General features: G+C 43.0%; 2 pseudogenes; one reads left to right on the top strand and one right to left on the bottom strand.

Annotated features, from left to right (window-relative positions):
- Positions 1–27,972, bottom strand: part of LOC131755514 (RNA/RNP complex-1-interacting phosphatase-like) — a 248,669-nt pseudogene that overhangs the window by 59,974 nt on the left and 160,723 nt on the right.
- Positions 30–27,724, top strand: LOC136794034 (centrosomal protein of 78 kDa-like; annotated as a pseudogene).

The raw sequence follows: 27,972 nt of genomic DNA, 5'->3' as shown, positions 1-27,972 counted from the left end.
CCACATCTAGGGGATCTGATGTGCAGGAGATGGTAGTGGGTGGAGGCATCCAGAAGGTGGTGGTAGAAGAGGAACGTTGTACACGTAACGCCTAAGGCCTGACCAGAGGATGACCACTGTTCTAGAAACTGGACACAAATCCAACTTCTTCGGCCAATGTTAAAAGACAAACTGAGGCATATTTTAAATTTTAACACTTTATGTGCATAAAAATAGATTCAATTCAGGCATCACCAAAGCAGAAGTGGTGAGGAGCTCTCCAGCCACAGGAGCTGCAGGCATTTTTCTTTTAAAAGCGCAGAAGCAAAGCAAGGAAATGACTGACTTGCTATAGCTTTAAAGCCTAGTTGGTGGTTTGTGACTGGTTGTCCTCAGCGGTGATCGTCACCCTGAGGCGTTGACAGCCTTAGATGTTGGTTGGTTTACCTAGGCGGCCGCATCACTAGAGCCGCCACAGGCTAAGGGCCTCCTTGCAGGGTTAATTTACTAACACCAATTGTCTCAGTCCTTCCTCTTACTCAGTCACTGCACTTCCTACGCCTCAGTTTCTCTTCTGTAAAGTGGATATTCAGTAGTAAATTATCTGTGGAGGTGTCAGTAGAAAACCAAGTGATTATTAGTAACCACGATCATGTCCTGAATGCAGGAAACACGTCACCATTTGCCAACCACCGTCTCAAGTCAGCAGAAACTACAGAAATTAAGAGCTCGCCGCAGAAACTCACGCAGCCTTGCACCAGGTAACGGACCACAGGCAGACGTTCACTCAGCCTTTCCTGTGTCCCTCCCGGAGTGCAAGTTCTCTCCTGGGCGGGGCGAGCACAGACACTTACCGGGAGTTTACTTTTCAAATGCGTTGATACAACCAGGTCTCACTTTTGTGTGGATGAGTCAGCAAACGCTTTTTGGAAACCCCAAATTCTCCACACCTCCGTCCTTTCGCGCTGCCCTAGTCTCGAAAATACCGCACCTGCTCCTCAGTCCGAGTCACCGTGGGAGGCGGGGCTGCGTACGGACGCACGGCGAGCGGACAGACGTCCTCGAGCACGCTGGCTTAAAGCCCCGCCACGCGGCGCGGAGGTCGTTGATGTCGGCGCCAACAGTAGGCCACGCGGGGTCGCGGGAGCGCGGCATGGAGGGGCCGGCCTAGCTGGGGTCCGTGGCCCTATGCCTTCTGGCTGCGACGCGGGTCCTGCGCACGCTGTGGGGCTGCAGCCGCCGGGCGGTGGGCGCACGAGGGACCGGTAGGCGAGTCGGGGCCCCCAGGCAGGTGTGGGCATCGTGTCCGTAGCCAGCGTCCCCGAGGCCGCGCTCGGGCCATGATCACTAGGTGAAGCCGCGCTGGGACAGCGCGGCCAACCTCTTCTCGCTCTGTGAGGACCTGTGTGCGCTGCAGGAATCGCCTCTGCCCGCCTTGCGCGCTTCCCTGCAGGAGGGCCTGCTGCAGTTAACGCCGACCACCTCCACGGGGTGGACTGGGCGCCGCTCCTGAGCACCCTCTGCCCCTGATCTGTATCCAGAGCTTCTTACTGCCACGGCTTGGCGAGACAGGTTTGTACTTCCCGCTTCCAGGGGCCTTCGTGTGGGCGCTGCGAATTGGTGTTTTAGATGGTACCAGATAGAGAGTGGGCACTCGAACTGGTGCCTAGTGCCCGGGTGTGCGTGCACTAGACGGTGCGTTCGGTTTAGGACTCCTGCCAGCTCGGTGACCCCGGCCTAGTGCCTTAAGGCTTCTAGGTCTCAGTGTTCTCATCTGTAGCATGGGCTTAACAGGACCCAGTCTCTGTGGCGGTTACAGGGATGCACTGTGTTCATGCTTCTAGACTGTACAATGTAGAACACTTAGCACAGTTTGGAGCATCGTTCATTGTGGCACAGATGTTACCTGGTCTGTTGAATGATTTTGCCTGGTACACACCAAAGCGATTAGGAAATGGATATATCCCAGCTCCATTTCCTTTCCATTAAAACAGGGCTTAGGGAAAAAAAGTCTTTTTTCAATAGTTGTATCATATAGTGCAAAGAGCACCGGTGTGAAGGCAGCTTAGGGTTTGAATTCCAGGGCTTATGCTATCTGTGGCGTGGGCAGGTTTCTTTTGCACTACAATCCCCACACTTGTAAAATGATATTAATAAGCACTCTTTCTGTGGGTTCTTAGAGTTAATTAAGCAGGTTATGTTTGTAAAGTATTCTGGCACTTGAATGAGTTGTCAGAACCAAGGGCTGCTGGAGGCGATGCTTCTGCCCTAGGTAATCTTCCCTTCTACTTCCCATCTACTGGGTGGCAGGTAAACACAATCACAGTAGTCCGTGCTCTGGAAGAAGTGAGTTCTGGTGCTACAGAGCACAGAGTCTCTTTTTTCTTTAATTTAATTTTTATTTTATATTGGAGTATACTTGATTGACAATATTGTATTAGTTTCAGGTGTACAGCAAAGTGATTCAGTTATACATGTATCTATTTCTTTTCAGACTCTTTTTCCCATACAGTTTGTTACAGGATATGGAGTAGAGTTCCCTGTGCTATGAAGTAGGTCCTTGTTGATTATCTATTTTATATGTAGTCGTGTATATATGTTAATGCCAAACTCCTAATTTATCCCCCTCATCTTTCCCCATTGCAGAGCACAGACTCTTGGAAGGGAAAGTTCAGGGTAGGTTTCTTGAAGGAGGTGCCATCCTTTCTAAGGATATGTAGAAGCTCCTGGGGTGGCAGGAGAGAGCAGTGTGTGTTAAAGTTTCAGAAATATAAGCAAATGTGGGAAAACTAATGTACAGGACTGAAATGCAGGGTTTGGGAAAGAAATGAGAGTTGATCCTGGAAACGTAGTGGGGCCCAACACAAAGGGGCCTTGTTTGTCCTGTCAGAAGTTTGGATGTTTATGCTGAAAGCTGTGGGAAACACCAAAGAACAGTGAAATGGAATTCTGGCTTAGAGGCTCACTTGAACCTCCATGTGGAAGGCTGTTGATGGGGTGCTGGGTGAATTGTAATCCAAGGGTCCCACTTAAGTTATAACAGGTGGGACTGGATTTTGCAGATCTGAGAGAGAATGGGTGAGGTCTGGTGACCAGTTAGAACAGGGAGGGCAGCAAGCATGGGTGACAGTTTACTGCTGCATCTTTGTGAGAGATACAGAGCACAGTAGAAAGGAGTTGGGGTGGCGTGAGGATCTTACTTCATCTTCAGTGCTTTAGAGGGGCCTGGTAGACAGGTCTGGGCCCAAGGTACAGATCAGGGCTTTCTGGGAGGACAGGTGTTTGAAGGCATGGTAGAGACTTAGTTTATCCACAAGAAGATCCAAAGAAATATAGGCCTGAGAGTTATTTAAGTGGGTATATTTGAGGATGTTTATAAGCTGACAGAAAGTAGCCAGCAGAGAAAGGGTGTGAAGATCTAGGAGAGGACATGATTATTCATTTGTTTTCAAAAATCTGAATACTTATCGTGTGCCTGGCCCTTTTCTAGGATCTGGGGTTCACAGCATCTGTTATCTCTGCTGCCAGGACAGTTCAATTCATCCCCTGGTGAAGAGAAGTCAGATTATTCTTTGCATCCCATTCAGGTGTAAGAACTGTTCTGTACCTCTGAAGGGACTTTACCTAACCAGGGTAATAAGTTAGAAATCAAAAGAAATTAGATCTGGAAGGGACCTTAAAGGCCACTGTACTTAATTTTGCCTAATATTTTGCATTGACTGTAAGAAATATTTATTGTAGAGCCCATTCTCTTCAGAGTTCCTTCACTGAAGTTTCTTTTTGTCTTGCATCCAGTGGGTCTATCTTGTAAAATTTGGCCTCCTCCTAAATTTGTTTCTTCATCCATATTACATTTTGCCCAGACTATGGCCGAAACTCCTGGGTGGTTTCGCGGCCCCTGGGCTCAGTTCCTCTAAGTTCATCTGCCTACTCGAGTTAAGTAAAATCCTAAGATAAAAAGATATGCCTAAAATAATGCTGCAAATGGCTTGCCCACAGAGTTAGTGCATACTAGCCGCCCAGCGTGTGCTCTGCACAGAGGCGTGTAGTCTGAACTGTGTTCGGCCAAGCCTCATAGGGCTCTTTGCCCTGAGGAAGGGGAGCTTTTTGTGATCACTCCCTTTATCTAATCAGTCCTTCAGCAGTGGGGTGCCTTTTTCTAATCAGCGGAGGCACCCTTACTCAGCCATTGGTAGCCCCAGTCCTCATCACCTGTGAGACACAGTCCATGCTCTCTCCCAGGCTTGTTTAGGCCAGCATCTCTATTTTCCTTTCTGTCTGTTCTCACAGTTGGACCCCTGGCCTTCAAGTCATCGCCACCTGCAGTATTTACTGTGCCCAGCAGGTGTCAGCCTTGAGTGTCTTTGCACAGATGCTCCCTGAGCAGTTAATGCACTTTGTACTCCAACTCTGCATGGTCTCATCTTTCTACATTGTACTTCAGGGTTATCATGAAGCCGTCACTTAGATATAACTTTTTGCCTCCATAGGAACCTCTGTGCATAAAGGTTATGTTTCTTTATCTCATGTGATTGAATTTTGAGTTTATACATCTCCCTCCTTAATGAAGGCTTTAAGGACAGGAGTCATTTCCAATCCTTAGCACAGAGCAGATGCTTCTTTTTAATTTAGATGCTTTTTAATGATGATAAAATATATGGTTTAAATCACTCATTTTACAATAATTTTGGTTTAGGTTGTGACAGAAATAAAGTTTACAGAAGTCATGTTCCTGCGATAAGAAATAAAGATGTGACCTTCTAGTTGTGTAAAGCTCTTAAATGCTGAGTAAGTGCGTCGGTGCGCTAAGGAACGTGGAGCTAAATGGGCTAGTTGTGAGAGAGAGAGACTTAACTATGTTAACAAAGGTAAGCCTTCATTGTGTCCTGCCAACATTTGATAGTTGCTTTTGGGGCAAACTATAGCAATACAATTTTAACCTTGTTCTCCCCATTAAAGGGATTGAATAAATCGGCCACTTTGGTGCACACGTGTCCTTCGAATCGTCCACTTGGAGATGGAGAGTTTTTTTTTTAAACATCTTTATTGGAGTATAACTGTTTTACAATAGTGTGGTAGTTTTTCCTTTGCAACAAAGTGAATCAGTTATACATATACATATGTTCCCATATCTCTTCCCTCTTGCATCACCCTCCCTCCCACCCTCCCTATCCCACCCCTCTAGGTGGTCACAAAACACAGAGGTGATCTCCTTGTGCTATGCGGCAGCTTCCCACCAGCTATCTAATTTACATTTGGCAGTGTGTATATGTCCCTGCCACTCTCTCACATCGTCACAGCTTACCCTTCCCCCTCCCCATATCCTCAAGTCCATGCTGTAGTAGGTCTATGTTTTATTCCCGTCCTACCACTAATCTCTCCATGACATATTTTTTCTTAGATTCCACATATATGTGTTAGCATACGGTATTTGTTTTTCTCCTTCTGACTTACTTCACTCTGTATGACAGACTCCAGGTCTGTCCACCTCATTACAAATAATTCAGTTTCATTTCTTTTTATGGCTGAGTAATATTCCATTGTATATATGTGTCACATCTTCTTTATCCATTCATCTGTTGATGGAAACTTAGGTTGCTTCCATGTCCTGGCTATCGTAAATAGAGCTGCAATGAACATTTTGGTACATGACTCTTTTTGAATTATGGTTTTCTCAGGGTATATGCCTAGTAGTGGGATGGTGGGGTCATATGGTAGTTGTATTTGTAGTTTTTTAAGGAACCTCCATACTGTTCTCCATAGTGGCTGTATCAATTTACATTCCCACCAGCAGTGCAAGAGTGTTCCCTTTTCTCCACACCCTCTCCAGCATTTATTGTTTCTAGAGTTTTTGATGATGGCCAATCTGACCGGAGTGAGGTGATATCTCATTGTAGTTTTGATTTGCATTTCTCTAATGATTAATGATGTTGAGCATTCTTTCATGTGTTTGTTGGCAATCTGTATATCTTCTTCGGAGAAATGTCTATTTAGTTCTGCCCATTTTTGGATTGGGTTGTTTGTTTTTTTGTTATTGAGCTGCATGAGTTGCTTATAAATTTTGGATATTAGTCCTTTGTCCGTTGCTTCATTTGCAAATATTTTCTCCCATTCTGAGGGTTGTCTTTTGGTCTTGTTTATGGTATCTTTTGCTGTGCAAAAGGTTTTAAGTTTCATTAGGTGCCATTTGTTTATTTTTGTTTTTATTTCCATTTCTCTAGGAGATGGGTCAAAAAGGATCTTGCTGTGATTTATGTCATAGAGTGTTCTGCCTATGTTTTCCTCTAAGAGTTTGATAGTGTCTGGCCTTACATTTAGGTCTTTAACCCATTTTGAGTTTATTTTTGTGTGTGGTGTTAGGGAGTGTTCTAATTTCATACTTTTACAGGTAGCTGTCCAGTTTTCCCAGCACCACTTATTGAAGAGGCCGTCTTTTCTCCACTGTATATCCTTCCCTCCTTTATCAAAGATAAGGTGACCATACGTGTGTGGGTTTATCTCTGGACTTTCTGTCCTGTTCCATTGATCTATATCTCTGTTTTTGTGGCAGTACCATACTGTCTTGATTACTGTGGCCTTGTAGTCTAGTCTGAAGTCAGGGAGCCTGATTCCTCCAGCTCCATTTTTCGTTCTCAAGATTGCTTTGCCTATTCGGGGTCTTTTGTGTTTCCATACAAACTGTGAAATTTTTTGTTCTAGTTCTGTAAAGAATGCCAGTGGTAATTTGATACGGATTGCATTGAATCTGTAGATTGCTTTGGGTAGTACAGTCATTTTCACAATGTTCATTCTTCCAATCCAAGAACATGGTATATTTCTCCACCTGTTTGTATCATCTTTAATTTCTTTCATCAGTGTCTTATAGTTTTCTGCATACAAGTCTTTTGTCTCCTTAGGTAGGTTTATTCCTAGATATTTTATTCTTTTTCTTGCAATGGTAAATGGGAGTGTTTTCTTAATTTCACTCTCAGATTTTTCATCATTAGCGTATAAGAATGCCAGAGATTTCTGTGCATTAATTTTGTATCCTGCAACTTTACCAAATTCATTGTTTAGCTCTAGTAGTTTTCTGGTAGCATCCTTAGGATTCTCTATGTATAGTATCATGGTATCTGCAAACAGTGACAGCTTTACTTCTTCTTTTCCTATTTGGATTCCTTTTATTTCTTTTTCTTCTCTGATTGCTGTGGCTAGAACTTGCAAAACTAGGTTGAATAAGAGTGGTGAGAGTGGGCAACCTTGTCTTGTTCCTGATCTTAGTGGAAATGGTTTCAGTTTTTCACCATTGAGAACAATGCTGACTGTGGGTTTGTCATATATGGCCTTTATTATGTTGAGGAAAGTTCCCTCTATGCCTACTTTCTGCAGGGTTTTTTATCATAAATGAGTGTTGAATTTTGTCAGAAGCTTTCTCTGCATCTATTGAAATGATCATATGGTTTTTCTCCTTCAGTTTGTTGATATGGTCTATCACATTGATTGATTTGCGTATATTGAAGAATCCTTGCATTCCTGGAATAAACCCCACTTGATCATGGTGTATGATCCTTTTAATGTGCTGTTGGATTCTGTTTGCTAATATTTTGTTGAGGATATTTGGATCTATGTTCATCAGTGATATTGGCCTGTAGTTTTCTTTCTTTGTGACGTGTTTGTCTGGTTTTGGTATCAGGGTGATGGTGGCCTTATAGAATGAGTTTGTGAGTGTTCCTTCCTCTGCTATCTTTTGGAAGAGTTTGAGAAGGATAGGTGTTAGCTCTTCTCTAAATGTTTGATAGAATTCGCCTGTGAAGCCATCTGGTCCTGGGCTTTTGTTTGTTGGAAGATTTTTAATTACAATTTCAATTTCAGTTCTTGTGATTGGTCTGTTCATATTTTCTATTTCTTCCTGGTTCAGTCTCGGCAGGTTGTGCATTTCTAAGAATTTGTCCATTTCTTCCAGGTTGTCCATTTTATTGGCATACGGTTGCTTGTAGTAATCTCTAATACTCTTTTGTATTTCTGCAGTGTCAGTTGTTACATCTCCTTTTCCATTTCTAATTTTATTGATTTGAGTCTTCTCCCTTTTATTCTTGATGAGTCTGGCTAATGGTTTATCGATTTTATTTTTCTTCTCTAAGAACCAGCTTTTACTTTTATTGATCTTTGCTAATGTGTCCTTCATTTCTTTTTCATTTATTTCTGATCTGATCTTTATGATTTTTTTCCTTCTGCTAAATTTGGGGGTTTTTTGTTCTTCTTTCTCTAATTCTTTTAGTGCAAACTTAGGTTGTTTATTCGAGATGTTTCCTTTTTCTTAAGGTATGATTGTATTGCATAAACTTCCCTGTTAGAACTGCTTTTGCTGTATCCCATAGGTTTTGGGTTGTCGTGTCTCCATTGTCATTTGTTTCTAAGTATTTTTTGATTTCCTCTTTGATTTCTTCAGTGATCACTTCGTTATTAAGTAGTGTATTGTTTAGCCTCCATGTCTTTGTATTTTTTACAGATCTTTTCCTGTAATTGATATCTAGTCTCATAGCATTGTGGTCAGAAAAGATATTTGATATGATTTCAACTTTCTTAAATTTGCCATGGCTAGATTTGTGACCGAATATATGATCTATCCTGGAGAATGTTCCATGAGCACTTGAGAGAAATGTGTATTCTGTTGTTTTTGGATGGAATGTCCTATAAATATTAATTAGGTCCATCTTGTGTAATGTATCATTTAAAGCTTGTGTTTCCTTATTTATTTTCAGTTTGGATGATCTGTCCATTGGTGAAAGTGGGGTGTTAAAGTCCCCTACTATGATTGTGTTAGTGTCGATTTCCCCTTTTAAGGTTGTTAGTATTTGCCTTATGTATTGAGGTGCTCCTATGTTGGGTGCATAAATATTTACAATTGTTATATCTTCTTCATGGATCGATCCCTTGATCATTATGTAGTGTCCTTCTTTGTCTCTTGTAATAGTTTTTATTTTAAAGTCTATTTTGTCTGATATGAGAATTGCTACTCCAGCTTTCTTCTGATTTCCATTTGCATGGAATATTTTTTTCCATCCCCTTACTTTCAGTCTGTATGTGTCCCTAGGTTTGAAGTGGGTCTCTTGTAGACAGCATATATATGGGTCTTGTTTTTGTATCCATTCATCCAGTCTGTGTCTTTTGGTGGGAGCATTTAATCCATTTACATTTAAGGTAGTTATCGATATGTATGTTCCTATCACCATTTACTTAATTGTTTTGGGTTGTTCTTGTAGGTCTTTCCCTTCTCTTGTGTTTCTTGCCTAGAGAAGTTCCTTTAGCATTTGTTGTAGAGCTGGTTTGGTGGTGCTGAACTCTCTCAGCTTTTGCTTATCTGTAAAGGTTTTAATTTCTCCATCAAATCTGAATGAGATCCTTGCTGGGTAGAGTAATCTTGCTTGTAGGTTTTTCTCCTTCATCACTTTAAATATGTCCTGCCACTCCCTTCTGGCTTGTAGGGTTTCTGCTGAAAGATCAGAAGTTAACCTTTTGGGGATTCCCTTGTGTGTTATTTGTTGTTTTTCCCTTGCTGCTTTTAATATGTTTTCTTTGTATTTAATTTTTGACAGTTTGATTATTATGTGTCTTGGCATGTTTATCCTTGGGTTTATCCTGTATGGGACTCTCTGTGCTTCCTGGACTTGATTGACTATTTCCTTTCCTATATTAGGGAAGTTTTCAACTCTAATCTCTTCAAATATTTTCTCAGTCCCTTTCTTTCTCTCTTCTTCTTCTGGGACCCCTATAATTCGAATGTTGGTGCGTTTAATGTTGTCCCAGAGGTCTCTGAGACTCTCCTCAGTTCTTTTCATTCTTTTTTCTTTACTCTGCCATGCAGTAGTTATTTCCACTATTTTATCTTCCAAGTCATTTATCCGTCCTTCTGCCTCAGTTATTCTGTTATTGATCCCATCTAGAGTATTTTTCATTTCATTTATTGTGTTGCTCATCATTGCTTGCTTCCTCTTTATTTCATCTAGGTCCTTGTTAACTGTTTCTTGAAATTTGTCTATTCTATTTCCACGATTTTGAATCATTTTTACTATCATTATTCTGAATTCTTTTTCAGGTAGACTGCCTATTTCCTCTGCATTTGTTAGGACTGGTGGGTTTTTATCTTGCTCCTTCATCTGCTGTGTGTTTTTCTGTCTTCTCATTTTGCTTATCTTACTGTGTTTGGGGTCTCCTTTTTGCAGACTGCAGGTTCATAGTTCCCGTTGTTTTTGGTGGCTGTCCCCAGTGGCTAAGGTTGGTTCAGTGGGTTGAGTAGGTTTCCTGGTTGGGGGGACTAGTGGCTCTGTTCTGGTGAATGAGCCTGGATCTTGTCTTTTTGGTGGGCAGGTCCACGTCTGGTGGTGTGTTTGGGGATGTTGGTAGCCTTATTATGATTTTAGGCAGCCTCTCTGCTAAGGGATGGGGCTGTAGACCTGTCTTGCTCTTTGTTGGGGATAGGGTGCCCAGCAGTGTTCATTGCTGGTCCTTGAGTGAAGCTTGGTCTTGGTGTTGAGATGGAGGTCTCTGGGAGATTTTCGCCGTTTGACATTGCGTGGAGCTGGGAGGTCTCTTGGGGACCAGTGTCCTGAAGTTGGTTCTCCCACCTCAGAGACACAGCCCTGGTGCCTGGCTGGGGCGCAAAGAGCCTTTAATCCACATGGCTCAAAATAAAAGGGAGAAAAAATAGAAAGGAAAGAAGGAAGGAAGGAAGGAGGGAGGGAGGGAGGGAAGGGAGGAAGGAAGAAAGGAAGGGAGGAAGGAAGTAAGGTAATAATGAAGGAAGAAAGCAAGAAAGGAAGGAAGGAAGGAGGAGAGGAAGAAAGGGAGGAAGGAAGAAAGGAAGGAAGGGAGGAAGGAAGGAAGAAAGGGAAGGAGGGATGGAAGGAAGAAAGAAAGGGAGAAGACAAAATAAAGTAGGATAATGTATAGTTATTAAAATAAAAAATAATTATTAAGAAGAAAAATTTCTATTAAAAAAACTCAGAAAAACGGGTCAGTCTAACCCTAGGACAAATGGTGAAAGCAAAGCTATACAGACAAAATCTCACACAGCAGCACACCCATACACACTCACAGAAAGAAAAAAGGGTAAAATAATAGTATATCTTGCTCCCAAAGTCCACCTCCTCAACTTGGGATGATTCGTTGTCTATTCAGGTTTTCCACAGATGCAGGGCACTTCAAGTTGATTGTGGAGCTTTAATCCGCTGCTTCTGAGGCTGCTGGGAGAGACCTCCCCCTCTCCTCTTTGTTCACACAGCTCCTGGGGTTCAGCTTTGGACTTGGCCCCGCCTCTGCGTGTAGGTCGTCCGAGGGCATCTGCCCTTTGCTCAGACAGGACGGGGTTAAAGGAGCAGCTGATTGGGGGGCTCCGGCTCACTCAGGCAGGGGGGAGGGAGGGGCACAGATGCGGGGCGAGCCTGTGACGTCAGAGGCCGGCGTGACGCTGCACCGGCCCGAGGCCCGCCGTGCGTTCTCCTGGGGAAGCTGTCCCTGGATTCCGCGACCCCGGAAGTGGCGGGCTGCACGGGCTCCCGGGAGGGGCGGTGTGGAGAGTGACCTGTGCTCACACACAGGCCTCTTGTTGGCGGGAGCAGCAACCTTAGCGTCCCACACCCGTCTCTACTGTCCGTGCTGACAGCCGCGGCTCGTGCCCGTTTCTGGAGCTCCTTTACATGGTGCTCTTAATCCCCTCTCCTCACACCCGAGGAAGCAAAGAGGCAAGAAATAGTCTCTTGTTTCTTCGGCAGCTCCACGCCCTTTTCTGGGGCTTCTTTAAGCGGGGCGCTTAATCCCCTCTCCTCGCGCCCAGGAAGCAAAGAGGGAAGAAAAGGTCTCTTGCCTCTTCAGAAGCTCCACACTTCAACCGGACTCCCTCCCGGCCAGCCGTGGCGCACTAACCCCTTCAGGCTGTTTTCACTCTGCCAACTCCAGACCTTTCCCTTGGATCCGACTGAAGCCCGAGCCTCAGCTCCCAGCCCCTGCCCGCTCCGGCGGGGTAGCAGACAAGCCTCTCGGGCTGGTGAGTGCCCGTCAGCACCGATCTGCTGCGGTAATCTCCCCGCTTTGCCCTCCGCACCCTGTGGCTGCGCTCTCCTCCGCGGCTCCGGAGCTTCCCCCTCCGCCACCCGCAGTCTCCGCCCACAAAGGGGCTTCTAGTGTGTGGGAATCTTTCCTCCTTCATGGCTCCCTCCCACTGGTGTAGGTCCCGTGCCTATTCTTTGTCTCTGTTTATTCTTTTTTCTTTTGCCCTACCCAGGTAGGTGGGGAGTTTCTTGCCTTTTGGGAGGTCTGAGGTCTTCTGCCAGTGTTCAGTGGGTGTTCTATAGGAGAAGTTCCACGTGTAGATGTATTTCTGTTGTCTCTGTGAGGAGGAAGGAGATCGCCGCGTCTTACTCTTCCGCCATCTTTAAGCCATCTCCGAGATGGAGGTTTAGAAATTGAGTTTCAGTCTTGTTTAAGTCTCTTCTCATCAGACTGGTCTCGTGATTTCCTACACACCACGTTACTTCCTGTGTACCTTTTCTTGGTGTTGTTCATGCCTGGAGTGTCTCCTGTGCCTGCTCAAATCTTGGTCCATTCTCCTTTGTATCGTGGAAGTTTGTCATGCTGGCTACTGTCAGAACTGATTTTACTTAAGTTTCTTGTTAAGCCACAAACCACACATTTTGTATATTTTCTGTTTTTTGTGTTTGTCTGTATTTTTTGTTTGTTTGTTTTGTTTTGTTTTTCGGTACGCGGGCCTCTCACTGTTGTGGCCTCTCCCATTGCGGAGCACAGACTCTGGACGCGCAGGCTTAGTGACCATGGCTCACGGGCCCAGCCGCTCCGCGGCATGTGGGATCTTCCCGGACCGGGACACGAACCTGTGTCCCCTGCATGGGCAGGCGGATTCTCAACCACTGCGCCACCAGGGAAGCCCTGTTTGTCTGTATTTTAATGCTTCTCTTCAAGAAATATTATGGGAAGGGAAATAGCAAGATGTAAAGAGCAAAAAAGTCATCGTGATCTTTAAATTGTTAGAACATGTATCTGCAATCATGATTATAACGCACTGTGGTATGTGTTAAAATAGGAAATATATGTCACGTCCCATAAGAGCAGCAAACTCAGTGATGTTAGTGGGGGTGTGTCATGGAAGTAATCACAAAGCAGGTGACTGTTAGTTGGAGTCCTGAAACATTAGTGTGTGTTCCCTGTGTCCAGTAGTGGTCTGGAGGGGTCAGGAAGCCTGCCTTTCAATTTGAGGGAGCAGAGGGTTTGAGGTCCTCTCTCTTCTATGGCTCTAGTATACTGCATAGCAGCTAATAAAATACTGGCTTTATAATTGACATTTAAATCGCTGATTGATCATCAAGATTGGGAAGTATCATTGGAAATGAAAATAGGAAGAGTCTTAAGATTTTTAGGTTTTTCTTTTTTTTCCTATGTCTCAAAAGGTATGTAGTATTTTACTGAGTGGTTGGGAATACAGTTTGCAGTATTCAGTGTATTCAGTTTTAGTATCTAAATACAATTAAACTGCTGCTGTTAACTGGAGTAACACTTTGTTACTGACAAGTTTTAGAATGCATCTGTTCATCAGTTACCTGTTTGGGAAGACTGTAGTTAATGATTTTAAGAATGTGGCTATAAACCTCCAATTGACTCAAGAAAAGCAAATGAGTCAAGATTGACAAATGTATATTGTGTGTGTGTGTGTGTTTTTCCCTTTTAGTTATTTGGCAAGGTGTAAAGAACTCTATCTCTCTGAAGACAGTAAACTTCATGGGGTGTAATGTGACATGGCAGGGAGCAGATCACATGGCCAAGATCTTAAAGGTGATTTTTTTTATGTTTGAACTTTCATGAAAACATATGTGATTGACGCACATTAATATATTGATACAGATGGCAGTTAATTTTTGTCTTTTGACACATGTGAGTGCAGCTTTCATTTTGTTGAAAGAATATGACCAGTTTTCAGTTTGGGATTCTACCATTTAGTAAAGATAGTCCACTTAATTTTAGAAATAAGAGATTTAATATATAATACCTCATAATATTTTTATGTATTTTTATTTACTGAAAACGTTGATTGTGATACTGTGAAGAATTATGCCATTCTAGTCTTCAAGACTTAAATGAATCAAGTGTTTACCAGCTGCTGTAGTTTATAAGCTAATAAAAATCACTACATCAGCAATTTGTAAATATAGTTTTAAAAATAATGCCTTAACAACTTTACAGTGGTTATAATGACTGTATTTAGGCCTAAAGTTATTTAATAATTTGACACGAAGCCTTTTTAATAGTTTGATGGTGCAGATCAGGGATGGGCAAAGTATGGCTATTGGGCCAGATCCAGCCCGTCGCCTGGTAGAGAAAGTGTTTTTGGAACGTAGTCGCATCCATTGTTTAGAAAGTGTTTTTGGAACATAGTTGCACCCATTGTTTACATGGTAGCTATGGCTACTTTCACCCTATGCCAGTGGGGTTGAGTAGTTGCAACAAAAACTGTATAGCCCACAAAGCTGGAAATGTTTAAATTTAGATTTTAAAAATTGAAATATTCTTTGATCCTATAGAGGGCAAGTCCATTGACCCCTGGGATTGAAAACAGTCAAGAACACGGGTGCCGAAGGCAAATGGCCTAGGTTCCAATTCCCTTTCTTCCATTTCATAGCTAGTGACCATGAATCAATCACTTAACCTCTGTGCCTCATTATGAGGTTTAAATGAACTAATTTGTATAAATAGTTTGTAATTGATTGCTGTTATTAGCAATCACTAATTTGTAAGTGATTGCTGTTATTTTTGCTTGGAGCTTTTAGAAGTTATTATTAATAGAAAAATGACACTCATGATTTTCGTCTTAGAGTGTCAAAGGCACTTTGAGTCCTTTATTTTTTCAAGAATGTAATAAGACTTTTTTCATTTAAAGTCACTGTACCCTATTACCAAAATTTATTTTATGAATATAAAGAATTGAATGTCTTTAAGACAAGACTTGTGGTGAAATGTGAAACCATTATTTTCCCAAGGCACATCAAACTTGCTGTGCATAGTCCAGGCCTCTAAAGTCTGTGTGCATACCCTAGGTAGCACGTGAGATCCATTTTATAATACACTTTTTAAAATAATGCCTTGGACTTCCCTAGCGGTCCAACAGTTAAGACACTGCGCTCCCAATGCAGGGGGCCCAGGTTCGATCCCTGCTCAAGGAACTGGATCCCACACATATGCCGTAACTAAGAGCCCACATGCCACAACTAAAAGATCTGGCATGTCGCAACTGAAGATCCGGCACAGCCAAATAAATAAATAAATATTTTAAAATAATAATAAAATAATGCCTTGGATTTAGGAAAAGAAAATATTAGAACCTATTTGCCTTTGTATCATTTTAAAACTATCTGTGTGGAGTATAATGTACATACATTATATGTATAGAACTTTGTGTATATAATTTGTTAATAAATAAGATGCATATTAAAAAGTTTTCTTATGGGTTACCCTACCCAGTCAGGTGTTTGGAGACCATTGGAGGACAGAATGATGACATTTAGAGCCTCAGCAATCATAGAATTTAGGACCAATTCCCTGACTTAGAAGCTAAGGAAAATAATTCATAGACTGTCATTGAGTTGTCCAACTTTACAGAACTGTTCAGAAACAGGTCATCCAGTGGCTGGCATCTAATCAGTGACGGACTAGGATCTGGGTCACTGGACTCGTAAACCAGAATGACTTTTTAATTTCTCAGCTTGATTCCCCTGCCATATATGCTTGATATGTGTGTGTGAGTGAATCTCTGATGTAATAAGCCATACTCAGTAGGCACACCCTGTTTCCTTATTCAAGCATCTTAATTTCATCCCGTGAAATCTGTGAAGTATCAGACCACCAGAAGGCATGCAGACACCTGGGCTGAGAGTCTTCCTTCCAGGAGATCTGATCTTGACTGTATGGCTGGTTTGAGGAGCATCACTCTGAACTACAACACGCTCATTGGTGACCTGGGTGCAAGTGCTTTTGTGGAATCTCTTAGTGAGGATTTGTGGCTTGGAGGTCAATTCTAAAATTGAAACTATTGAATTTTTAATATGATATATGCTTAGCTTTTGGCATGATACTGTTGTGATAGGATTTTTTTAAAGCCTTATTTTTCTGATAGGTTTTATTTTGCTCATAAACTTTCTCTACGAGTTGCATATATTCTTTTTTTTTCTTTTTTTTGTGGTACGCGGGCCTCTCACTGTTGTGGCCTCTCCCGTTGCGGAGCACAGGCTCCGAACGCGCAGGCTCAGAGGCCATGGCTCATGCGCCCAGCTGCTCCGCGGCACGTGGGATCTTCCCGGACCGGGGAACGAACCCGTGTCCCCTGAATCGGCAGGCGGATTCTCAACCACTGCGCCACCAGGGAAGCCCTGCATATATTCTTTATAGAAAATGCAGAGTTACAAGAGAACAATTACCTATAATCTTAATACGCAGACATAATCACTGTTCATCTTCGTGTGTATACTTTCAGTCTTTTTTTTTCTGTGAATATATTTTGTCCACTTGGGGATAACAAAAATAAAATTGTAATATACTTGCTATTTCATATTCCTGCTTTTTTCATTTAATGATGTATCATGTAGTATTCCATCTTATTGATGTCCAATAGTTTAATCAGTTCTTTGCCATTAGATTTAGACAGTTTGCTTTTCCCTGTCAGAAACATTGTGAATACGTTGTATATACGTCTCTGTGTCCATTGGGATTACTTCTGTAGAGTAAGGAACTAGAAGTGGAATGACCTGAGTGTGACATACTTGTAAGACTTTTGATACACATCGCCGAGTTACCATCCAGAAATGCTATGCCAGTTTGTAGTCCACCCCAACAGTGGACGTGAAGCCTGCCTCTCACAAACACTGGCTTGTAGCACTTGTAAAAAAATGTAAAACTACAAAAGTGAGTACCTCTCCATTTTCTGTGCCAGTAGGATTACTCCCAATTTTATAACTTTTTTCAGTTAATTTAGTATGAGCATTTTGGCAAGTCAGTAAATTTGCATCTCCTGCATCGTTTTTTGTGATTGTTCAGTATTCCATTATGTGAGTATGCCACAGTGCACATAGCTTATCCATTCTTGTATATAAGCTTTGTCGAGTTTCTCACTTACAAATAGTACTCTGATATATATCCTTACCTATATCTCTGACTATTTCTTTTGGTTAAATTCTTAGAAAGAGAGCTGTTGGATCAAAAGGGTATAGACATGATTTAAAGGCTCTTCGTACAGAATCTTGGCTTAATCTGATAGGAGAATAACCACATTTTGTTTTATTTTGTATTCATTTGATTTACTGGTGAGGTTTACTGGCTGTTTGTATTAATCTGGCTATTTGGTTAATTAGAGCGTGTGTCCATTCTTCTGTAGTGAGAGCTTGTAAGGCTTGTATCATATCCTGTCAGATCCGTATGTCTGACTTGCTATTTCTGTGTGTCATGGGGGTGTTGAAAGACTCCAGTTACTTTAACGTGATGGTCCGCACAACACTTAAAAAAAGACTCACCATAGTTTCCTTTCATGGAATAGTTTTAAATACCTGTGCTTTGGTGATGATCCCTTTGGTTTAAATGAGTAGTTTGTTCAGCCCCAGAACGACTGGAATTCATGATCAGTTTATCTGGGTTTTGTCTGACTTTTTATGGAGAGAGTTCTTGACCATCATGCTTTAATTATTTTTTTTATTTTTTTTGTGGTACGCAGGCCTCTCACTGTTGTGGCCTCTCCCGTTGCGGAGCACAGGCTCCGGACGCGCAGGCTCAGTGGCCATGGCTCACGGGCCCAGCCGCTCCGCGGCATGTGGGATCTTCCCAGACCGGGGCACGAACCCGTGTCCCCTGCATCGGCAGGCGGATTCTCAACCGCTGCGCCACCAGGGAAGCCCCATCATGCTTTCATGATAGGTTTTTAGTATGTATTGTCTGTTCACACATTGTTTGAATTTGTTATTATTTGTATCCTCTTAGACTTGTCTTTTTTGCTCTGAAACTAACACTTATTACATTTCTTCTATTTTGTTTTCTCCTTTTAAGTAGTTTCAAGTGTGATTTAGAGCTGAAGATCATGATCCAAAGAATGGCGTGCATCTCTGACCTCCACCAGTTTTTGCTCGTGAGGTTTACATGCCACTGCCGCCCTTGCTAATTATGAACTGAGATTCATTTTGTGATGCTTTTTGCTCATAGGTTATATACAGTTCTTCTTCTGTATACAGTTATACAGTTCTGTAATTGTAAACTATGTTGGGTGATTTATTGGTACTAAAGCCAGGGTTATCATTGCACATCCAAGAAGAGGTTTTTAAATTGGATTATGCATTATGTGTGTGCGTATAGGTTTCTGTTGTTTTTCCATACCCCAAATTACAAGCCTGCCATGACTTGTGTTGTGCAGGACTCTTCCACACGTGAGAAACTGAGAGTTGTCTATATGTTAAATCTGTAGAGTTAGCAAGTGACCTTTTGTCTTTCATCAAAAGCACTTGACCTGCAGCACTGTGGCCTCACCAGTGAAGGAGCAAAGGCTTTACTAAAGGCCCTTGAAACCAACAGAACTCTGCTCGTTCTGGTAATAAGAAAAAATCCACCGGTTGGTATGTGGTCACTTTTTAAAATTGATTAACACATAGCAAAACAAAAAGAATTTGTTCACGTATTGACAGTTTTTAAAACTTACTGTGTTCAACTTTCCTCATCATATACAGTTGGCCCTTGAACAACATGGGGTTAGGGGTGCCGACCCCTACGCAGTTGAAAATCTGGGTAGAAGTTTATAGTCAGTGGTTCCGCATCTGTGGATTCAACCAACCTTGGATCGTGAAGGACGATAGTACATATTTATTGAAAAAAACATCCATGTGTCAATGGACCCGTGAGGTACAAACCCATGTTGTTCAAGTTTCAACTGTACTTTTCTAGTGTTGCACTTCCCTTATGTTTTTAGCAGATTATGTTGTAATTAAAGTGAATTATACTTGTAAATTCTTATCTCTACTCTGAATAGAAGTGACCCTAGATACTAAGCCTGCTTCCACCAAGAGCATTATTTCTTTCCTGTGCAACCTCTGAATTCTTGCAAGGAGTACTTTATTCATTTGTCAGATTCACAGGTAATTTTTTTTAATATCTTCTGTGTGCCAGATACAGGTTTAGGCACTAGGGCTAAAGCAGTGAACCAGACAGACAAAAGTCTTGCCCTCATGGAGCTTACATCCTAGTGAAGGAGTTCAGATGGCAATGAATAAACAGATAAGTAACATAATTTGAGATAGTAGGAAGTGCAGAAATATCTTAATGTAAGGAGAGTGAGGGGGGGCGGGTAGGACTCCATTGGATAGGTTTGTTAGGGGACAGCGTCACTGTACAAGTGGCATTTGCATGGAGACCTGAATGAAGAGAGGAGCAAGCCACGGAAGATCCGGTGTAAGCACATTCCAGGACAAGGAGGCCGTGAGTGTGCAGACATGTAGGTGGGTGGAGTATTTCAGGAGAAGCAAGGAGGCCGACATGGCCAGCGGACTGAGTGAAGTAGAGTGTGGTATGACATGAGGTCAGGGTGCTAGCCAGGGGTCTGATCTTATAACGTCTCGAAGGCCAGAGTACAGATTTGGATTATTCTAAATGAGTAGTGGGTATTTAACTGGAAAAAGGCATGATCCAAATAGTATCTGAATAAGGTCAGCTGGTAGAGAGAATGGACTTGGGGGGATAAAGAAGAGAAACAGGGAGACCAGTTGGGAGACTATCACAGTGGTCCAAATAAGAGATGTTTCTGGCTTAGCTTCGGTTGAAAGTTTGGAGCAAGTGAAAAGCGCTTGAATTCAGGTTGTGTTTTGAGGGTATAGCTAACAAGGCTTGCCGATAGATTGGATGTGGGGTATGAAGGAAATAGTAACACGGAGACAAGTCATTGATGATTATGTGTGCAACTGGGTGGTATCACTTAGAAGAAGGGGGCCGATGGGAGGAGCAGCTTTTGCGGGAATATCAGAACTTTGGTTTGCTCTCTTAGATGCCCTTTAGGTATCTAAGTGTCTGGACAGTGCTCAGACTCTACTTTCTATCCAAAGGTATCCAAAGCCACTTTAGATGCAAAATGTTTAAAGTTGACCTTTGCTGCTGCCAAAATCTTACCCACTGTGGGCAGTCTGCAGTATGTCATCTTAGGTTTCTGAGGAAGAAACTAGCATACACAAAGGAGGAAATAAGTGTACAAGTGCATAATGTAGATTTCATATTTAATTTTATGGGAAAAGCAATAATTAGTTGGCTTTTGGTTTTAAATGGAAATAGCCACTCATTGGGAAATAATTACTCTAATTTCAATTTATTTGACTTTAAATCATTCTGTGATGAAAGCAGTTATGAAAAAAGGTCTGCAAAATGGAAGGAGTGCCAAGTCAGAGCTATATAACATGTTTTAATTCTCTCAGAAGAATTTCTCTTTGTTGGTTTTATTTTATTTTATTTTATTTTTTGCGATACGCTGGCCTCTCACTGTTGTGGCCTCTCCCATTGCAGAGCACCGGCTCTGGACGCGCAGGCTCAGTGGCCATGGGCCACGGGCCTAGCTGCTCCGTGGCATGTGGGATCTTCCCGGACTGGGGCACGAGCCTGTGTCCCGTGCATTGGCAGGCGGACTCTCAACCACTGTGCCACCAGGGGAGCCCAAGAATTTCTCTTTAATGGCTTGTTTTTCTTTCCTTCTTAAAAGAAAATTATCAAGGTACTTTCTGCCATCTTATGTTTTTATTTTTTTTTATTTTTAATAACATCTTTATTTGAGTATAACTGTTTTACAATAGTGTGTTCGTTTCTCCTTTACAACAAAGTGAATCAGTTATACATATACATATGTTCCCATATCTCTTCCCTCTTGTGTCACCCTCCCTCCCACCCTCCCTAACCCACCCCTCTAGGTGGTCTTTAGTGCACCACGGCTGGTGGATCTGCCATCTTAAAACTAAGTTTTTATTCAAATGAAATGGCTTTTCTGTTTTTGAAAATGGTGTGTGATGCTTTAATTTAGCTTCCCAGAAATGCAGATTGAAGACCTTTTATTAACTTAAAATATCTTAATTTGCAGTGAAGATCAAACCCTCCTCAATTACCTGTAACTTAAATGGCATATTTATCATTTCTCTCTCAGTACCAATGGATAAGTTCTCCATCGGTGAAGGAACCATCCAAAGCTGCTAGACAGAAAAAGAGAACTATAATTTTGGGAAGTGGTCGAAAAGGAAAAGCTACTCTTAGAATTGGCAACTCTTTCTTTTTTTTTAATGGTACTAGAACTTATACCCCTTATATGTCCGGTGGGCTAAAATTAAAACAGCCTTAATTGTTATGCCTCAACGTTTAATTATTTCCTGAATGGTTAGCTGTCAGTATTATTTGTGGTTCTTATGGAATGCACCTAGGAGGTTCCTGACACATAGTGTTTAATATGTATTAGATATTAATTTTACTATGATAAAGCTCGTGAAGTGACAAAATCCATATCCAGATATGAGGTCACCTTTTCTCCCTTTCACGTGGGGTGCAGGCCTTGGGAAAGAGAGGGAAGCATGTGATGTGCCTAGTGACAACCCCAAAATAAAATAAAGCAGGCAGAGCCCTTGGCGCTTTACAGATATGAATAGCTTTTCTTGTCATCAGAGCCCTGTGAACAGACAGTGTTGTACAGCAGCACAGGCAGATTAGGGTCAGGTACAGCGGGGAAGTGGATCAGGCAGGATAAGAACATGCGGAGAGTTGGCGGGGGCTGGTTCCAGAGGCTTTATTTACTAAAGAAACAACAAAAATCACAGATGATAATGATGGTTTTTTTTTTCCAAATATACGAATCAGTGGAAAAACTAGAAATGATCATGTTCAGAATTGTGATCAGTTGTGTCTAAATATGTAAAAGTCAGTTACTTTAACGTAAGCCAGAAATAACAATAGAAAACAAGGAAAGATCCGATTCATAATAGTCACAAAAATTAGTAAATATCTAGAAGTCAGTTCAGTGTTCACCTGAAAAAGTCAGTGCAAAAGGATAGATGAAATATTTTAAACATACATGTTAACATTAATAAAATATAATGTTAACATATGATCCATCAACATATAAAGCCACTGGCACTGGCAGAGGGAAAGACAGATAGGTGGAAAACTCCAGAAACTGGTCCCTGTTTACTTGAGAATTGTATTTTAACTTAGACAATTTTAAAGTCTAACTTGACTTTTTGTCTAATTGACTGAATGAAGCATTGCTAATTCATTTAAACAGAAATTAGATATTGGCATCACAGCATACACAAATTCTAGTCAGTCGAAAAGATGCAAATGCAGCTAAATGCAAGAAGCAAATACACAATACAGGAGAGAATTTCTGTGTAACTGTAGGGAGTACAGAAGCCTTCCTAAGGAAGCCATAAAACTCAGAGGCCATAAACTGAAAGATATTTAATTACATGAAAATTTAAAACTTTTCTACAGTTCAAGACATAAACAAAACAAAATGACAGACACAAAAGTTTGGTAGTGTATTAACATATAAAGGTGACTGTTGATACAGAGAAGAACCCACCAATAAATGAAAAAGGATAACCAAATTTTATAAAGGCAGGGGGTGGTTTCTAACTGTATGAGCAAACAACTCAGAAGAAACACAGCTGGCTACTAGACAGATGAAGAGGGGCCAACTTCTTTAGGAAATGCAGGTTAAAACCATGGGATTTTCTTCCCCTCTGATGGGCAGAAATTCTAAAGACTGATAACATCTGGTGTAGACAAGGGACCAAACACACTTTGAGTATGTTAAGTATAACAAATGTGTTCAAATTTGGAGCGAGGCTTGCAGCATCCATCAAAGTTCAAAACTCTCTTGCTCTTTGACCAAAGACTTTTACTTCTAGGCACCTGCCCTCTGCCAGTACTCTGCCTTGCACAGAGCGTGCATCAAACAGGCACCCGCAAGTCCGATGTGGGAGACTTACGTAATGGGGAAACTCTAGCGACAACCTGGATGTCCTTCGGGAGGGGTCTGATGAAGGAAATGAGGATCCATCCGTGGTAGGGAGGAACGTGTGTGTGGAGCTCGGGGAAGGCCTGTGAGCAGACTGGGAAGATGGCCTGATACGTCATCAGGTCCAAAGGGAAAAGAGCAGGTGTAGAAAAGGACATGTCTATTATTCCACTTAGAAACCCACAGTGTTTGTATTTGTAAATACTATATATGTATATATGTACATATTGAAACACGCATATATACATGTGTACACATTTGTGTATCTGATCCTGAAAATGCACAAAAGACTGTTAATGGCAACCACCTCAATGGAAGGGAATAGATCTTTGTATTTTTAGTCTAGTTTTCCTAATCGTGTGCAAATTTAGACTTAATTTTTTATGTAAAAAATTAGGCAGTCAGGAGAGGCCTGGTGACTCTTTTGTGGGCTTCTCTCACCTCAGGATGCACTCTTCACACACTTTCTTGTTTCTGGTTTGTCTTTTGCAGCAGACACCACTGAAAGGAGCGTCTTGTCATCCCTTGCCAACCGCCTGCGGTTTTCTTGCGCCCTCTAAACCCTCACCACCTTTGTGAGCTGCTGTTTCCTGCTGAGGTGAAGCCTTTCCCCTCACACACACCCCTCTGGTACCTTGGGAAGTCCCGGGGTTTCTCAGTGGGCATTCTAGAATACTCATCCCAGAGATGCAGTGGGTTTTTCAGCCACATGCATTTGGGGAAAACTGTGTTCCTATATGAATTATCCTCTTGGGAGTTCACGATTCACCAGAGCTCTTGAGACGCTCTAGGAAGTTGAGTCAAGAAACCCTTGTAGCCCTGTTAATTCAGGATTTCCTAAATTTCTGTGACTGACTGTGGTACTGCTTTTTCGGTCACAACCATCCTCATCAGCTTCCATCATAGACTCCCTGGGCAGCGCTGCTCAGACTCTGTCCTGGAAGCTTTACAGTCCCAGGATTACCCGCTGCTTCCACGCCCAGCCGGCCCCGTGCTGGCGCTCTGTCAGCCTGGCACCTTCTCCCTGCCCCCAACTCATTCAGGCCGCAGGCCCTGCCCCCGCTCTGGGATTTGGTGATAACACCTAGGATCGGTGGCCCAGCACAGCCCACGGCAGTGCTCCGTGTGGCTCACAGGGTTTAATACACACAATTGGACCCCTTAGTGGAAAATGGGATGATGACTTAACTGCAGGTGTCTTATTTCATAATCCCCGTGTCTCTGAAAGTGGGAAAAACACACTGGGAGGGCCATATGTTTTAAGTAAAAGGGAGAGTCTGTTTCTCTGTGGGAGTAAAGAAAGGGCCCTCACAGTTAACAGGTAACATAGGGAGTTTGTGCTGAGTCTGTCGTGTTGGGCCTGTTATACTCATTTCTATGAACCTTGGGTCCCTATTGACATTTGCATTTACTGCCCATGCTTGAAACTCCCCAGCGTCCCTGTCTTGGTCAGGAGCCCTGATTCTGTGGACCTAGAAGTTCTTTGTGGGAGCTTTCTAGCAGGCCTCTCCCCCAGGGTCCCCAACTCCAGCCCCTATGTCGGGCATAGTGCTTTTTCGAAAACACAGAGCTCCTTGTTGTGCAGACCTGCATGCTCCTCGTTGATCCGATCGATCCAGTTCCCAGGAGAGCGTGTCTGCAGGGCCCTCTGCGGTCTGCAGTCCTGCCCCCAGCCAGGCACCCAGCACCCCAGGTGCTGCAGAGAACTTGCTGGGGTCCCCAGTGCCTTGGCAGAGACAGCTCTCTGCCAGATGCCCTTCCTTCGTCTCCCCCTGTCCTGCCCCTCCCACCTCCCTTCCTCTGAAACCTTCAGCCTTCTGTGTGACAGAGTTACTTGCTCAGCTCTGTGCTTCCACAGCGCTTGTCGTGTGGCCTTTGAATTCCCTCCACAGCCGTTTTGCCAGGTTGCAAGCAGCTGATTCCCCTCATCGTTTTCTTCCCTCAGCCCCACACCAGGGACGCTCTCGGGTACCGTGCAAGGTTAATCTTCAATTTCTAGTTGTTATGACATTGTTGCTGTCATGGTACCACCTACGTTCACAGTAGGATGGGTAAATGTGTGGGGGATGACTGTAAAAACAGATTCTTTGTAAATGCAGGTTCCTAATTCTTCCCCCTTGTAATATGTTTTCCCCTTAAATCACGTGTCCTTTTAGCTGCTCCAGCTCTATCATTGGACTGTCACCTGGGGAGCCTGAGGCAGCAGAATATCAAAGAGGGTGGACCTACATTTTTAATGTAAATGTCAACCCGGATACCTACTAGCTGTGCAACGGGGGGCCCAGAATTCCGGCTCAAAGCCTATTAGCAGATAGTTGGTTTCCCTGCTTGCGTATCTTCTGTCTGTCGCCGTGCACTTGACTCTTATTAACTTTCACAGGAATTATGTGTGTGCCGTGAGGGGTGAGCATAGCTTTGAATGGGGGCTTCCTCACACTGCTTTTCTGTCTTGTTTATTTTTAATGAATCCACCCTGTAGAAGTGGAAGAATGACAGGATGTGTTTGAGAAAATGGAGAGAGTTATTACATATTTTCCCTGTAATCCAGAATAGCATGCCAGCTCTTCTTCTGTTTGTCTCCTTTGGTTGTCAGTGGAAGATAATTTTGGCTTGCTGACTTTCCAAATGAGAATCTGAAGTCCAATACAAACATACCCTAGGTGAAACGTGACCCATTCATTTTTGAGAGTCTGTATGAAGCCTTTCCAAGGTGTGGAGAATAAAGAGACAGATTTATTGGCTTCAATAGATACATACATAGCATTGAATGTGTTCCAGACACTGTTCTAAATTCTATCAGTTATCTACTTTTGCATCACAGAACACTTCAAGACAGTGACTGAAAACCACAGCCATTTCTTGTGCTCAGGATTGTTTTCAGTCAGCAGGTGGGGCTGGGCTTAGTGGGGTGGTTTCTGCTGCTGGTCTCATCTGAGATCACTTATTCAACCAAAGTCATCTGGTGATCCACCTAGAGTCTAAATGCCCCCCACCCCCCGTCATCTGTCTGGCAGCTGGTGCTGGCTGTGGGCTGGGCCTGTTACTTCCAGCAGGCTAGCTCGGGCTTGCTTACATGGCAGTGATATTTTCAGAGGGCAGGTAGAGGAGCTGCACGCCCCTTGAGGCCTCAGCTTGGAAGTTGCACAGCATCACTCCTGTTGCAGTCTCTTGGTCAAGGCGAGTCCGCAAGGCCAGCCCAGATTCAAAAGGTGTGGAGCACTAGGCCCCACCTCTTGCTGGGAGGGCTGCAGAGAATTTGTGGCCATTTAGTCCTCACATCAGAGAGGCACAACAGAGAGATTGAGTCACCTGTTCAAGGTCACACAGCTCGGGACATTACAGTGTTTTAAGTGCTTTGAAAGCTGCTGCTCATTATTTTTAAATTTTACAGCCACTATGCGGACCAACTTATTGTTTTTCTCTGCAGCCTTGTAGAGAAAGGGTCATTCACATTGCTGTGTGACTGCCATGGGTTGGAAGCTTCATATATGTTGTAGCATTGAATTGTCATAACTAGTATGAAATGGAGATATTATTATTATTCCCAATATTCAGATGAGGAAACTGAGGCTCTTGGAAATTAAGTATGAGTCGAATAAGAGACTGTTAGCTCACTGTTCCATATGCAAGAATGGTCTCCCTATGTAAATTATAAATGTCTTGGCACAGATCTGTTTTTTAATCTCTTGTTTGCATCTGAAAAATGGTTTTTTAAACTTTTCTGTCGCTTTGTTAATGGCAGTTGCACATTACAGAAAAAAAGCTGGAACAAAAAACATGTTTTCCAGATGTCCAGTGGTGCCCCAGAATAGAAGCAAGATGAATATTCCATTCCGCATTGGCAACACCAAACGAGATGATTCTTTAGAAAAAAGATTTCTCGACAAAGCTCTTGAACTCAATATGATCTCCCTGAAAGGGCATAGTTGGTGAGTACACCTCCCATCCAGAAGCTTGTCAGAGAACTGGTTTAGTTTTCAGACGCTGAAGGAAACACATGTAGGAGGCTGCCCATCCTGGAGTAGCAGGTACTGTAACTCGTTGGGAAAGACCATTTGTTACGGGGGTTCTCCTGCTGCTGCTTACAGACCCCTTAATACAGTTCCATGGCCGAGAGCATGGGGGGGCCACACTTTCTAGGAGCTTTGGTCAGAATTACCTTTGAAAATCTCTGCTCTGACAGCACAAAGGGTGCCATCCCATCTCTGGTGCAGCTGGCACAAGCCTGTTCAGTGTAAGAACAGACACTGTTGCTCCCCTGAACATCAGAGAGAGTAGTTAATTCTGTAAGCCCCATGGAAGATGTATGTTCTCACGCATGAGAATAGCTGCCCGCTCCCTGCCCCCTGCACGGCAGGCTCATCGAAGACTTGAGCTAACCTAGGTTACCTGTGAGCGTTAGGAAGGAATTTTCTAATGACTGAGATGTGTGATGCTCCTGGCCACCTGCGTTGGCTTTCAGGTGGGAGGTTGGACACGGTGGTGTCAGGTGCTGCGACCCTCGCAGGAGCTGTTGACGGGAAGGAGGGTCGTCGTGATGCTCAACCCGGTGCTCCTGCTCTTAACGGCTGCATCGGTGGTTCTTCTGGGTCCGTGGGAGGCATTCGGGCCTCTCTGCATAACGCTGTCACCATCGAAGATGTCCAGAAGCTGGCAGCCTTTGTGAAGCATTTTTTGGAGATGCACCAGCTATGAGCACATGCTAACCAATATACACTCTGCCCTTGAACAGTGTACAAAATTGAAAGTCACTTGGGCATGGCTAAAAAACCTAAACACACACAGTATTTTTCTCGAATGAACATGCTTATGATAGATTTTCTTCGTTTTTCAGAGAACAGCAAAACATCCACAGCTATGCCAAGCTGTTGAAACTTAACCTTAATTATGACTTGAACTGGAAGCTTTTAAAAAAACTTCTCTTGGGGCTTCCCTGGTGGCGC

The sequence above is a fragment of the Kogia breviceps genome, chromosome 4, assembly GCF_026419965.1.
Source record: "Kogia breviceps isolate mKogBre1 chromosome 4, mKogBre1 haplotype 1, whole genome shotgun sequence".
NCBI lineage: Eukaryota > Metazoa > Chordata > Mammalia > Artiodactyla > Physeteridae > Kogia > Kogia breviceps.
The sequence above is the reverse complement of the archived record's forward strand: the minus strand, read 5'-3'. Positions and strand labels throughout refer to the sequence as shown.